The sequence below is a fragment of the Schistocerca gregaria genome, chromosome 6, assembly GCF_023897955.1.
Source record: "Schistocerca gregaria isolate iqSchGreg1 chromosome 6, iqSchGreg1.2, whole genome shotgun sequence".
Taxonomy (NCBI): Eukaryota; Metazoa; Arthropoda; class Insecta; order Orthoptera; family Acrididae; genus Schistocerca; species Schistocerca gregaria.
In genome coordinates, this window is record NC_064925.1 from 74,669,140 (window position 1) to 74,685,936 (window position 16,797).

A 16,797-nucleotide genomic window follows, 5' to 3' on the forward strand; every position below is an offset into this window, starting at 1 on the left:
TTATTATATTCTTCTTGAAGTCTGAGGGTATTTCGCCTGTCTCATACATCTTGCTCACCAGATGGTAGAGTTTTGTCAGGACTGGCTCTCCCAAGGCCATCAGTAGTTCCAATGGAATGTTGTCTACTCCAGGGGTCTTGTTTCGACACAGGTCTTTCAGTGCTCTGTCAAACTCTTCACGCAGTATCGTATCTCCCATTTCATCTTCATCTTCATCCTCTTCCATTTCCATAATATTGTCCTCAAGTACATCGTCCTTGTATAGAACCTCTATATACTCCTTCCACCTTTCTGCTTTCCCTTCTTTGGTTAGGACTGGGTTTCCATCTGAGCTCTTAATATTCATACAAGTAGTCCTCTTTTCTCCAAAGGTCTCTTTAACTTTCCTGTAGGCAGTATCTATCTTACCCCTAGTGAGATAAGCCTCTACATCCTTACATTTGTCCTCTAGCCATCCCTGCTTAGCCATTTTACACTTCCTGTCGATCTCATTTTTGAGACGTTTGTATTCCTTTTTGCCTGCTTCATTTACTGCATTTTTATAGTTTCTCCTTTCATCAATTAAATTCAATATTTCTCCTGTTACCCAAGGATTTCTACTAGCCCTCCTCTTTTTACCTACTTGATCCTCTGCTGCCTTCACTACTTCATCCCTCAAAGCTACCCATTCTTCTTCTATTGTATTTCTTTCCCCATTCCTGTAAATTGCTTCCTTATGCTCTCCTTGAATCTCCATACAACCTCTGGTTCTTTTAGTTTATCCAGGTCCCGTCTCCTTAAATTCCCACCTTTTTGCAGTTTCTTCAGTTTTAATCTGTCATTATGAAGGTTATTGTTACACACTGAAGAAAACGAAGGAAGATCGGACTGTGATTTGGCGTTGTTCAAAACAGAAAGAGAAGCATTGCCAAGGAAAGCTTAAAATAAACGATGCTACAGTGCTCTTTTCGCACGGACATCAATGTGGAGCTCCGGATGACGCAAGGTTGGAAGTACAGGCAAAGAAGAGAACACGAGAGGAAAATACGTATATTTCCAAAATCCATTAAGATTAGCTGGGCAGCTTGTATAATCGAGAGTACGACTTTATGACAGAAATGTCAGAGCAGCTAACAATGAAGAGGATGTCATACAAGCAAAGGGCAAAGTCGCAGGGAAGTGAGAGGGATCCAGAGACTAGAGAAGAGATTGAACTTAAAGCATAGCTATTAACTATGAATGATGGCAGCAGTTTCCTGTACAGTGACGATAAATCAGGAGAAAGGATAATAGTTTTTTGTGGAAGAGCAGGGAGAGAGGCTCTAAGAAGTAAACGGAAGTTTTTTATGGATGGTATTTTCAAGTGCTGTAGCAAACAGTTTTCACAGACTTATACAATTCATGCAGATTTTGGAAGTAATAAAAATGAGACTAATATCTACCCAGCTGCAATTGCGTTATTACCAAATAAAAGGAAAGAGACATACATCTGGCTGTTCAGAAACGTGCCGGAAAATATTCCAGAATGTAACCCTGCAAGTATGACTGTAGATTTTAAGTCAGCAGCTATTTCTGCAATTATACGTTTTTTACAAACTTCCGCAGTGCATGAAAGCTATTTCCACACGAGAAAGTATCTCAGGAGAAAAGTACAGAATCTTGTACTCACTCGCGAATATAAAGAAAATGAAGAAGTGAGACAACAAATTCGCATGTGTGCTCCACTGGCATTTCTACGGCCTCAAGATGTATGTGATGGCTGGCAGTTACCACATATTCCTACGGTTCTGACTTTTTCCACTATTTTGTAGAGAGATGGTTGTAAAACGAAGAAACCCCTATCATCCTTTGGAGCTGCTACAAAAGGCTCCAACAAACAACTAACTCCATACAGGGCTAGCATAAGAAAATTAATAATATGGTTTCCAAACCAAATTCTAAAATTAGTGAGGTAATTACTTGCATGAAAACAGAAGAAAAAAATTCAGCGTGTGAGTTGATGAGAACAGAGCTGAGTATGGGAGGTGAAATAAAGAAAATAGTGTACATGAAATGGGATGAAAGGCTGAGGAAAGTGTTGAAAAAGTACAAGGAGGATGGTGAGATAAGGGCTTGCTTGAAGGCTACCCCTACCTTCAAAAACTAGACTAAATTAAGTATCATAAGATGTATATAAATAAAAAATATGTGAAATGTAAACAGAAACCTTAAAAAAACAAGAAAATAACAAACAAAACAAAAACAAAAAAATATAAAAAATGTGATAAAGCTTATTGTAATGTGTCGTTGGCTTTGTTAATTTTGAATGTGGCAAATGATAATGTTCTGACTGTCTTCTCAAGCCCAGGGTGATAAGCAGACATTCCACATAGCTATTAATTATGCCTTATCTCAAAGTAATCAAAAACGCTACAGTGACATTCCAAGATTACATAAATTGATATTAATGACAAGTTTGGGATTTAACCTAAAACGATAACACAATCTGTCCCTTTTCCATATTACATTTAATTTACCAAAGCCCTCAACAATGAAGTTATAGTCAATACGCCAGTTAAATTACTTCTTCTCTCAATAAATGAATTAATATTTAAACATTGAATATGTAATTAATCAAACTATATCTCTATATGTGAAAATGTTATCAACTGAAACAAGTATATATTAAGCAGTGAAACTTACACCTATGTCGTAGCTGTACAATGAACTAAATTGGGGGAGGATGATTTTATCGAATCTATTCTAATGTACTCATTGGAGGGCAGGTCAGGAATTAATTCTTGAATTTCTCTGTTCAAAGCATACACGTGTTGGAGTATGCAACTCTCCCAAAATTGGACTCAACATTTAATTTCGCCAAAAGCAGTTCGTATATTACCAAATGGCAACTGCGGTGACATTGTCTCCGTGCTGGATCTGAATTCGCTAATTACCTACTCTGACCTTGACTGAATGTCAAATGCTATGTGTTCCATGGTACGTTCAAATTTCCCTAGTCGAAATTAATGGCAATTGCACACTCGCTCTGGGTTGAAGCGACGTGCGCAAAAGTCACCCAGAAAAGATTCCCGCAGGAATATTTAACTGTCGCTTTACATTTATCGCCATGACATGTGAAGCGTATTGCCCTCACTTTGCAAATGTAAAGCAGAGTCAGAGTCGCGCCTTTACCACATGCAGGTGTGTTGCCTGCCTCTGGACGTGAGCGCCCGCTCTCTGTCTCTGTGTCTTAACTGAGCTCTCAAAGACATTTTATATGACGTTATCATCCCCACGTTGATTCTACTACGTCACAAGTCTGGCTTCAGCAGACCGCTCCCTCGTTGAAGTTAAATTCTTATTTTTCTTGCATGGATCTCCACTCGTTAATCTACTCTGGCCACTTACTTGCTCTCAGCCGTGTTTATTCTGATAGGTATTCTATTGATTTTCCCTTATTTCTTTCTGCAGTGCACCTGGGCTTTCTTTTGTTAAAGCTAATTGAGTCCTTCCAATGTCATTAGCCACCTACCCTGTCCGTCTCCAAGCTGCGTTCACTTTGTTATATTACTCATGCCCCTGTCATTAAAAGGGTAAATCGTTTGTTATTCTGTCCATAAAATGGCTCTTATTATTTCCTGTGTTGTCAATAACATCGTTATTTGCTGGGGATTTTATTCGGTATCGTCGTTGAGCAGCTTATGTAAGGCCCAAAAATGTGGACACCTTACATTATAAGAGGATTTTAATCATGCCTAAATGACAATAAAATTACTGGATAAAGTGAGATGGGAAACAGATTATTTTTAAAAGTATAGGTATGTGATTTCTAATGCATCCAAACCCAAAGCACCACTAGTGCCATGCCTCAGTAGTGTTTACAAATTAACTGTTAAAATCAAGCTACACTACACGTGTCTGAACATAATGCTACTTAAAATTTCCGTGTATTTAATAAGTGCACTTTTATGAAAATATATTGACAATAACTGCTGTCTGGTGCTGTAAATGAACCAAAACTCCTTTATGTACTGTAATATTCTAAAGCGTCTGTGAAGTCTTATTTTGTTCTGTCTACTGCCTATGTGTTGTTTATCGTACCAAGTAAGGTTAGCACAGTGGCTAACCAGCCCTCAATCATCAGGCCGTCCATAGTCTACTGTATTTGGTTTTCCTTGTTTAAGCAAATGCTGTGAAGGTTCCTTAAAGAGGTCATGGTAACCCCCTCCACCTCTCCAGTAACCAACAATCTGAGCGGGATTAAATCTCTAATGTGCACAACTGTGGACGTGACATGAAACACCAAACGCAAAATTGGTTTTCTCTAGGTTGTAATGATTAATAATCACATATTGAGCTAAAATTAAGCATATCTTTGGAATGTAAACTTGCTTTTTGTGAGTTCCCATTCACTTCAGAAAGTCGCTCACTAATGATGCAAACATAAGACTCCTGAGCTATTTAAATATTAAGTTATTGGATGACTTGACGATGTTTTCTGTGATCAATTTTCACTCACACAGAACTGTATTATTTTCCTATTTGTTTACCAACACGTTGAATATTTTGTTCTGCTTCAGACTGACGTTTACGCAGTGGTTTAGCTATGTATTTTGGTACCCAACAAGGACTTCTGTCATCCTCACCAATTACCATCCCCACAAAATCATTTATTTATTTACTAATTCCGATAGGACCATTCTTCCGTTTGAGGTGCTGTCTAGGTAAGGTTGTAATGTTGTTGCATTAATTTGAGGTGTAAGCGGTGCTGATATTCAAGACCATAAAAGTGGGTTAAAATCTGTGAGCTGTGTGAGGAAGTTAACCTTGCATTACTGCGGAACTGTTTCACCAGGTATCCAGTCTAGCTTACCAAATTCCCAACCAGACTAACATTAATTATAATCTTTTAGTATTCATCTTACGATAACAGGTGATATATATATATATATATATATATATATATATATATATATATATATATATGGACATTTATTTTAACATTGATCACTGTTCCGTTAAAATTTCACCATATCAAACTTGATTCATAACTAAACTGGTGCCTTATTTAGGATTGTGAAAATGTGAGTTTGTAATCTTATACAACACATCAAATAGGGAGCCAAGATTGGGAGACTACATACAACACTGCATTCATAAAATAACACATCAAGAACGTTCAAACATATCCAAGAGGAAATTAACCACAACCAACCGATAAAATTTTCACCTGAAGAAGTTACGTTCGTAGTGCAATCCTGTCCGTCATGAAATTAGCACATACTGGTATACTAAATTCATACTAACACTCTGTGAAATCTTCCTGAAAATAATAGCTGAGGGATACTTTGATGATTACACCACATGCTTCACGTGGTCTACTTGGTTTACAGAAAGAGTGTAAGTCCACAATAATTTTGATGATTAAAATAAATTAGATCGAAAAGCAATTTACAAAAGAAAAACCTTGAACTGGCAACTATCGTCTTACTATTAACCTGATGTGTCAAACAATTGTATTGCTTTTCATCTCCTGCCTTGCATTTTTAGTCTTTCCTGCTTGCAAGAGTGGACGGACATTTGATGTCCGAATCATTACCTTTTCTTCCTTCAGTATATGCTCTCAATGTGCTCCCTTCCCAGAGATCCAAATGAGGTAATGCATTAAGTCCAGAATCCTTCACGTGGGGAGGCATACAATGTGCTAGTATCCCACTACTTCCACGTAGCCAGGAGGCTGCCCTGCCTGAAATCAGTCGATCACTGTGAGTCAGATGCTCCCTCTAGGGCAGTGCTCACCAAACTGCGGCCCGCTGGCCGCATGTGACCCAGATCATGTTTTCGTGCAGCCCGTGACCCTCCTCGGCTTCACACGGGTAGCTTTAGTTATCCACTTGTCTGGGGTAGCGGTGTTTTGTTTACGGAAACTGCGTAGAATTGTGATTAAAGCCGCGGAAGTAATTAGGTAACTGAAACCCATCCACCAGTTTCATTTAACGCGCCACTCACTGGTGTCCCGCAGCACTAAGGGCATGAGCGACCTGCTAGCCAACAATGTGAGCCGTGCATCAAACACGCTGCGTGCCCACGGCCGCTAGTTTGTTGGCGGGAGGCTCGTCCCGCAGCCGCCTCACTGTTACCTTTGTCGTCGCAGTGTGTCAGTCGTGAACTAAATTTCGGTGCCCCTGAGCGTTGAGTGTATTTGTGCTCATATTTGGCGATATAATTATTAGTGGAATAAATAATGTCTGATGTACCCACAAGAACAGTGACTAAGAGAAAAATATGTGAAGAGAAAAGAAGTTTCCAAGAAATATGGGAAGAAGAGTTTTGCTTTATAAGTGGACACAAAGAAGGCACTGCTACTTGCTTAATTTGCTGGGATACGATTGTGGGACTGAAGAGATACAATTTTTTCCGCCACTACACAAGTAAGCACAAATCATTTACAGTAGCTTTTCCTTAGAATTCAAATGAAAGAAAGGGAAAAATTGCTCATCTACCATTCGTCGTCAACAACACGTTATGTTAGCAGCAGTTGGGCAAAGTGAGGCTGTCACAAGAGCATCATAACAAGTATGTAATATTCTAGCAAAAAATATGAAAGCTTTTATTGATACTGAATTAGTGAAGCAATGTATGATGACTGTTCCTAAAATTTTGTTTCAAAATTTCTCCAACAGTAAACAAATATCAGCTGAAATAAATAAGCTCATACTGTTAGAATCGAACTGTCGACATCGTACAGAAGATATTTCAAAATATATGTTTGAGGCAGTAATTAATGAAGTCCAACTGTGCAAATGCTTCAGTCTTGCATTTGATTCCAGTACAGATTTAGCTTCGATGGCTCAGTTGAAATTATTTGTGCATTACTGCACAAATGATGGGGTAATAGAGGAAGATTTTTTAGCAATTTTAACCATGAAAGGTCAAACAAAAAGATGTGATTTTGTGGATGCAATTAAAGAATTGGTAAAAGAAATTACTTATCTATGAGCAAATTAACATCAGTTTGTATAGATGGTTGTCCGTCAATGACGGGCATCAACAATGGTTTGATAGCACTGATTAATAAGGAATGGAATTTGCCAAATTTATTCTCCATTCACTGCTTTTGCATCAAGAAAGTTTGGCATGTCAAATTTCAAATACCAAATTAAAGAATGTTATGCAAACAGTTATAAGCATTATAAATTTCATTCGTGCCTGTGAACTTAATAACCGAAGATTTAAAGAACTTCTGCAGGAATTGCAAGCTTGTTACAGTGATGTTCTCCGAAATATTGCTGTCAATGCTGGAACGGTTTGTCAATTTGAAATCTGAAATTATTTTATTCTTACAATAAAGTGGCAAAAATTATCCTGAACTTGATGATGATGAATGGTGTATCTTACAGCTTTTTTGACCAATATTACACAAAAATTCAACACACTTAACTTAGAATTACAAGGACCAAACAAGATAATTGGGCAAATGACTAACAAAAAATTTGCATTTGAAGCCAAACTGCAATTATATATAAATGAACTCAAAGTAAATGATATGTCTAATTTTCCAACTGTTGCTATGCTCCGATTAGGTTTAACTGTCGCCGAAACAATTTACCAAAACATGAAAGAATATTTGGAAGGCTATTTGGAAGAAATAAAAAAAATTGCGGATGTTAGAAATATTCGAAGCTGTTTCATTATCGTAGAGAACTCTTGGCCTGTTGGACATGATGATCTCAAATTATTCTGGCAATTTGGATTTCCTAAAACTAATTTGCTAAATGAAATAATCGAACTGTTTATAGAACATAGTGAAACACAACAGACACTGAATTTTGGAAATGTGTGCCTAACAATTATAAAAATGTATGACACTGTGCACAGTTCATTTTAACACTATTACCTTTGTGAAGCTTCAAACTGATCTACCTGAAAAATAAATATAGTAATCGGTTGTCCAGTCATTTAGATGACGCAATGAGGATTGCATGCAGCCCAAACGATGCAGATATAGATGACAAAGCCAAAAAAGTTCAACATCACAAGTCACATTAATGAAAAGTTATATATTTGTATTTATATTTGTTTTGCAATTACAGTGACTAAAAACCAGATTCAATAAGAGACCTGTAGCTTTCTTATACAGCCTGTTGCATGTGAAGTGCATCTGTCTTTTTCTTATTTTTTAAATTTCTTATTTATTTCTACGTTTTTTGAAAGTTTGAGATTAATGGAATTATAACAAAACTTTTGTGTCCATTTGAATAATGTTATATAATATTTTAATAATACATCTATCTCATCTTGTATGAAAGTACTTTAAAATAAATTTCAGGAACAAGATACACTGATCCCAGATTTGTTTTTGGTAGTGGCTCAAAATTAATAATGATTCCCTTCCTTCCCTTCACCCTTCATATCCTCCTGGCGAGCTACATGAATATTGTAAGATTATGCAAGTCATGTGAATTGGTTCTAGTCTTCCCTCGAGTGAAAAGTTTAATTTTTTTATTTTCAGACAGTTATCAAAGCTCAGGCACTCACACGCAATCTAATTCACTCTCCTTAATTCTAGGACATGTTCAGATTTGCTTGGACATATGCAGGATTTGACAGTCAACACACGGAAAATTTTGAAAACGTTAAAAACGTATGTTTTGGCAGAGCAGAGGGAAAACTGTACGATGGTGAAACTGTTGCATTCATTTGTTGCAGTTTATGTGGCAAACTCTTATGTTTTCATCACTTCTTTTGGAGTGATTAATACATCCACAAGAAAACCTAAATCGGGCAAGGTAGAAGAATCTTTTTACCCATTCGCCATGTGTACAAGTTAGGTGGGTCGACAACATATTCCTGTCATGTGACGCACATGCCGTCACCAGTGTCGTATATATCAGACGTGTTTTCCTATGGAGGAATCGGTTGACCTATGACCTTGCGATCAAATGTTTTTAGATCCCATTGGAGAGGCACGCCCTTTCGTCTAATAATCACACGGTTTTGCGGTGCGGTCGCCAAACACAGATACTAAACTTATTACAGTGAACAGAGACGTCAATGAACGAATGGATAGATCATAACTTTGCCAAAATACAGAACGTTTCATTCGAGGGAAGACTTGTACCAAGGACCTCTCGTTTGGCAGCTGCTCACGCTAACCAGGGGACCACGGCGCGCCTGAGTACAGACTCTCCTTGATGTTGCCTATCTTGCGCATGGACTAATCAGTTTGTATTTTTTGCTTATGTTTTTTCATACTTCCACACAACTTCTTCCTGTTTTCTCGATTGATCTGTGTTCAGTTTTTCAAGGCCTATCCACTGTGCCAACTTATAACTAAATCTGACTGGGCTGCGATGGGGAGGTTCCCTTGTTAGAGGAGGATGTGGATAGGAGGGTCGTGGGGTCAGCACACCGCTCTCCTGGTCGCTATAATGGTATTCTTGACCGAAGCTGCAACTATTCGGTCGAGTAGCTCCTCATTTGGAATCAAGAGGCTGAGTGCACCCCGAAAAATGTCAACAGCGCATGGCGGCTGGATGGTCACCCATCCACATGCCAGCCACGCCCAACAGCGCTTAACTTCGGTGATCTCGCGGGACCCGGTGTATCTACTGCGGCAAGGCCGTTGCCTATATAGACGGTCATATGCAGTACATATTTGTTAAAAGAAATAATTAGTCATTAGCTCTTAAAAATGTGTGTGTGTGTGTGTGTGTGTGTGTGTGTGTGTGTGTGTGTGTGTGTGTGTGTGTGTGTATGTGTGTGTAAACCCTTGGACCGATTTCAACCACACTGATACACATATTATTTTGAATCTGTAAAGAAATATTGTGGAGTAAGCAAAGGCAACGTCTTATTGGGGCGGGGAATGGTAATGTGGAATTGACAAAGGGGGGGGGGGGGGGGGGGAGGACATGGACACATACAGGGGTAGTGCGAAATGGACAGATAAAGGGGTGAAGAGACGGTAAGTGAGGGTAAAGTCGAGATGACCGACAGAGAATGAGGGAAGGGACAGAACAACATAAGATTAGTTAAATACATATCTAGCCAATGCCAGGTACCTCATCTAGCATGAAACAAAATTAAGGCTGTTGTAGTTCAGTCAAGTGAGTTGAAGAAAAATTACTTTCAAAACATTTACAGAACAGTTGTCTCATGTTACATAACACATTTAAGTATAAGTCCATTTTCTGTTATTAACCATCTGTTCACAAAGACAACGCAGCAACATTTCGTCGGGCAATTACAGTGTTAGCATTTACGGATCACTGAAGGTGGCAGCAATCTGAAACAGAGAACATTCTACATGGAGTGGTCCGAACTTTAACGATAACTGCTAGAAAGTCAGTGGTAAACCTGTCGCTTCTTTACAATAGCTAGTCTATTAGAGGTTCATAACACATAATTTATGTGGTTTGCCAGTTAATAAACAGCCCTGTAAATCTGCAGCCCGAGGTGCCACATCATACTGTTCGTTTTGATCCTTCTATTCCAGTCCCGTATTGTTCGTGGAAACAAAAATTGTCAGTATGCCTCTGTGTGGGCTCTGACCTCACTGATTTTATTGTCACGGTCTTGTAGCGAGATATACGTAGGAGGGAGCAATATACTACTTGACTCCTCGGTGAAGGTATGTTCTCGAAACTTCAACAACAGCCCGTACCAAGCTACTGAGTGTCTCTCCTACAGAGTCTTCCACTGGAGTTTATCTATCATCTCCGTAACGCTTTCGCGATTACTAAATTATCCTGTAACGAAGCGGGCTGCTCTCCATTGGATCTTCTCTATCTCTTCTATCAACCCTATCTCGTACTGATCCAACACCGGTAAGCAGAATTCAAGCAGTGGGCGAACAAGTGTAATGTAATCTACTTCCTTTGTTTTCGGACTGCATTTCCTTAGGATTCTTCCAACAAATCTCAGTCTGGCATCTGCTTTACCAACGATAAATTTTATATGGTCATTCCATTTTAAATCACTCCTAATGCCTACTCCCAGATAATTTATGGAATTAACTGCTTCCAGTTGCTGACCTGCTATGTTGTAGCTGAATGATAAAGGATTTTTCTTTCTATATATTCGCATCACATTACACCTGTCTACATCGAGACTCAATTGCCATTCCCTGCACCATGCGTCAATTCGTTGCAGATCTTCCTGCATTTCAGTACAATTTTCCATTGTTACATCTTGATATACTACAGCAGCATCCGAAAAAAGCCTCAGTGAACTTCCGATGTCATCCACTACGTCATTTATGTATACTGTGAATAGGAACGGTCCCACGACACTCCCCTGGGGCACTCCTAAAATCACTCTTACTTCGGAAGGCTTCTCTCCATTGAGAATGACATTCTGCGTTCTGTTATCTAAGAACTCTTCAATCCAATCAGACAATTGGTCTGATAGTCCGTATGCTCTTACTTTGTTCATTAAACAACTGTGGGGAACGGTATCAAACGCCTTGCGAAAGTCAAGAAACACGGCATCTACCTGGGAACCCGTGTCTATGGCCCTCTGAGTCTCGTGGACAAATAGCGCGAGCTGGGTTTCACACGATAGTCTTTTTCGAAACCCATGCTGATTCCTTCAGAGTAGATTTCTAGTCTCCAGAAGTGTCATTATACTCGAACATAATACGTGTTCCAAAATTCTACAGCTGATCGACGTTAGAGATATAGGTCTATAGTTCTGCACATTTGTTCGACGTCCCTTCTTGAAAACGGGGATGACATGTGCCTCTTCTAGAGGCCTACGGTACACCGCTGCAAGAATGGGGGCAAGTTCCTTCGCGTACTCTGAGTAAAATCAAACTGGTATCCCATCAGGTCCAGCGGCCTTCCTTATTTTGAGCGGTTTTGTTTTTCTATCCCTCTGTCATCTATTTCGATATTTATCATTTTGTCATCTGTGCGACAATCTAGAGAAGGAACTACAGTGCAGTTGGTTGGTTGGTTGGGTTGGGGAAGGAGACCAGACAGCTTGGTCATCGGTCTCATCGGATTAGGGAAGGATGGGGAAGGAAGTCGGCCCTGCCCTTCCAGGGGAACCATCCCGGCATTTGCCTGGAACGATTTAGGGAAATCACGAAAAATCTAAATCAGGATGGCCGGACGCGGGATTGAACCGTCGTCCTCCCGAATGCGAGTCCAGCGTTACAGTGCAGTCTTCTGTGTGAAGCAGTTTTGGAAAAAGACATTTACTATTTCGACCTTTGGTCTGTCACCCTCTGTTTCAGTATCATTTTGGTCAGAGAGTGTCTGGACATTTTGTTTTGATCTACTTACCGCTTTGACAAAAGATCAAAATTTGTTAGGATTTTCTGCCAAATCAGTATATAGAACTTTACTTTCGAATTCATTGAACGCCACTCGCATAGCCCTCCTCACACTCGTCTGCTCACAGTTATGGTAAGGCCATGCAGGAGTTTCAGCGGATTAGGTCACAAATGATTTTGGGCGTTTTAGATTCAAGTAATTTTAGGCACCTCTCCGGGGGACACCACCTTGACAAAGCACTGTGCATGCGGGTGGAGAGGCTTACGTATCCATGTGAAGCTGAGGGCTATGCCAAAGGTAGAGAACCTACTGCCAGAAAGGCCTCAGCTGATGGATCAGACTAAGAGTGTTCCACAACGTCCCATCTTCCCTCTCCACCCCTAGTCCTACCCAACTCCCTGACCGAAACCAAGGTGTGATGTAATCCGTGCCGAAGGGTGTGTGTCACATGGGAAGATGTGTCGCCAATGGAGCCTCAGGGATACTGGGCGACATCCCTGAGTAAGTAGCCTTACACAGCGTGTGGTATTCGTAGTGTGGACCTTGTAGATCCCCAGATCTCGTGGGACCAATATGGACACGATTAAAGAAAACAAACAAACTTAGGGGCAAACTGAGACCTCAGATACCCAACAGAGGAGTCAGTACCGCTGGAAGGCATTGCCACTACTGAATCAGGGTCCAGACCTGAGCCAGAAGTGGGAACTGTGAAACGTCCCCTTAGAAAAATTTATACAAGACTGTGCCTAAACTGACACACAATAGTTTTTAGCGCAACGCAATCTGACTTTCAATAATCCCTACAAGAGAATGGCCCTGACTAACATTAACCTATGTTGTTGTTGTTGTCTTCCGTCCTGAGACTGGTTTGATGCAGCTCTCCATGCTACTCTATCCTGTGCAAGCTGCTTCATCTCCCAGTACCTACTGCAACCTACATCCTTCTGAATCTGCTTAGTGTACTCGTCTCTCGGTCTCCCTCTACGATTTTTACCCTCCACGCTGCCCTCCAATGCTAAATTTGTGATGCCTTGATGCCTCAAAACATGTCCTACCAACCGATCCCTTCTTCTAGTCAACTTGTGCCACAAACTTCTCTTCTCCCCAATCCTATTCAATACCTCCTCATTAGTTACATAGTCTATCCACCTTATCTTCAGTATTCTTCTGTAGCACCACATTTCGAAAGCTTCTATTCTCTTCTTGTCCAAACTATTTATCGTCCATGTTTCACTTCCATACATGGCTGCACTCCATACAAATTCTATCAGAAACGACTTCCTGACACTTAAATCTCTACTCGATGTTAACAAATTTCTCTTCTTCAGAAACTCTTTCCTTGACATTGCCAGTCTACATTTTATATCCTCCCTACTTCGACCATCATCAGTTATTTTACTCCCTAAATAGCAAAACTCCTTTACTACTTTAAGTGTCTCATTTCCTAATCTAATTCCCTCAGCATCACCCGATTTAATTTGACAACATTCCATTATCCTTGTTTTGCTTTTGTTGATGTTCATCTTATATCCTCCTTTCAAGACACTGTCCATTCCGTTCAACTGCTCTTCCAAGTCCTTTGCTGCCTCTGAGAGAATTACAATGTCATCGGTGAACCTCAAAGTTTTTATTTCTTCTCCATGAATTTTAATACCTACTTCGAATTTTTCTTTTGTTTCCTTTACTGCTTGCTCAATATACAGATTGAATAACATCGGGGAGAGGCTACAACCCTGTCTCACTCCTTTCCCAACCATTGCTTCTCTTTCATGCCCCTCGACTTTTATGACTGCCATCTGGTTTCTGTACAAATTGTAAATAGCCTTTCGCTCCCTGTATTTTACCCCTGCCACCTTTAGAATTTGAAAAAGAGTATTCCAGTCAACATTGTCAAAAGCTTTCTCTAAGTCTACAAATGCTAGAAACGTAGGTTTGCCTTTTCTTAATCTTTCTTCTAAGATAAGTCGTAAGGTCAGTATTGTGTCACGTGTTCCAACATTTGGACGGAATCCAAACTGATCCTCCCCGAGGTCTGCATCTACCAGTTTTTCCATTCGTCTGTAAAGAATTCGCGTTAGTATTTTGCAGCTGTGACTTATTAAACTGATAGTTCGGTAAGTTTCACATCTGTCAGCACCTGCTTTCTTTGGGATTGGAATTATTATATTCGTCTTGAAGTCTGAGGGTAAATGTAATAACTTATATCTAAACATGAAAAACCCACAAGCAGAAAAAGTAGTACACTAAAGTCAACATCGCAGATAAGGGAAATGTATATTCACATCTTAATGTCTATATAATGAAAGTGGTGCACCACAAAAACTAATGCTACAACAAATTACCAAGTACTTGAAAAGAAAATTATATATACAGTTACCGTTATTAGTCGCTTCTTATTGCTCTTTCCATTCCAAGAGCTCCTTTTTCGAAGAATGTGGATCATAAAATAATTATTTAATAGCTCTGTTGACAGAAAGTGTTCACATTAGCAAATGCATTTAATTTTATTTTATAAAACCAATGCTGCAACAAAGCTGGAAAACAGATATCAAATGAAATAAGCAACTATGTACAAAGCATAAAAATATCATTCAATAGTCATGTGACATTTCATAAGTTAGTAGAATTCTCTCAACTCTCGTAGAAAGACGTTTGTTATAATCAGGTGTCAGATGTAAGTTTCTTTCTCAGTAATGAGCGTGTCGTATTTGCAGTGCTTTCTATAAAGGAATGTCAATGGCGAGGATAATGGCCTCCTTTTTTTTCACCCGTGCCTCTGAAAGGCACACACTAATAGCTTTCTTTTGTCAGGTGGTTGTCGCGCAGCTGGGTGCCCACGACGCATTACGTGCAGCTGGTCACTTAACTGTCTTATAGAAATATTTACGACACCAGTTTCCACTACAGTGGCAGTCTCATATAAAAATACTATCACAGGTTGAGAATTTGCGTTACAAATGTGTAGAAAATAAAATCCTATAAATATGACAGCATCAAAAAAATTTTCGACAACATTGTAATACATTCACGCATGTACACACATTTCATAATTCTTAAAGTACGATTCTCGGTTTCCAACATCCTTTTTCACAAACCAGAGTCCCTAACCACTACTCATTATTCCTTACCTTATTCGTCGACACTTCTTCAATATTTCATCATAACAGATATGTAGCATAATCAAATAACTCAAATAGCATCAGCTTATTGACCATAAACATACCACAACAGCATAATACACATAGTCATCTTAATAATAACATCATAACACCTCAGTCAACTCTCAAAATCGTCGTAGCTTCCTCCAATAATTACAAACCAAAAAAAAAAAAAAATTCTCTGCTCATGTCAAGTGTCATCTGCCTCAAACGTACTTTACAAATCATGATCCCATAACAAATACATCATTCAAAGCTCTCATAGTATAACAATGGTTCTGAAAAAATATGAACAGTTCACAAAGTACAGACAAATACAATTCCATAAGTGTGACGTTATCCAACTGTGTAATTACGTAAACATCTGTCACTGATGTAGTAAAAAAAAAATGTTTGTTCCTCTGTTAAATGATCAGATAGCTGTGTAATTTATGTGTTAGAGAAATATGGTACCGATGTGTAAATTTGTATAAGCAAATACCATATTAGCTAGGGCTCCTTGTGCTTGCCATACACATGGTACACAAAGTAAGCGTGTACCCCCCTGAGGATTAATGTAATTATATCCTCAGGTGTTACAGATTACAGCAATGGAATGAAATATATCACGGAAAACCTTTGTATCATTGTACTTCAAATATCTTTAAAAATAAATGTTTTAAGTACAAAATTAATCACTTAAATGCGTGTACTGTAGCGCTAAATGTGCGTCTTGCTGTAAGACAATCTCTGTGGAAGTGTCGCAGTTATCGTCCTCCGAAAGCTAAGTTCTGCAGAAGTCAATGTACTTACCTCATGATAAACAAAAGTGATATGCTTTGCGAATAGATATCGTAGTTACTACGCGTATTGCCGTGATGAAGTAAGTACTGTACTGTAATGTATTGTTGTGCTACAGAAAAGGCTGTCTGATTGTAGCTATACCACAAAGTTACTACTAAAATATGTTTTCCTTTCCAGAAGAATTCAGAAAAAACTATGCAGATATAAAACAGATACACCGCAAAAGCAACAATGTAAATTGTGTCACACATGAATAGCGTCGTGATATAATCGTGTAGCTATCAAATAAACTAAGCACTGTGTCATCTGGCATCTCTCAGAAAGTACTTTAAATAAAGAATGCATTTTCAAGTAAACCAAAATGTTGCATTAAAATCCAACTAGAAGTATATGTTCTAAGTATGTAAGCCTTATAGTCGTTTCGTAATTGTGCAACTAACAAGCAAGAATGTATACACACAATAACACTGCGTCGTCTGTTCACTATAACAGTGCATTCGTAATTTCTGTTTAAAAATGTTCGCTAGGTTCTAGACTGGATAGTTAACTTCAAAACATTGTTGCATGTTAACAGTTTCTCAGTGTGACAAAGCATACTAGAAATGTGAAGTGAAATG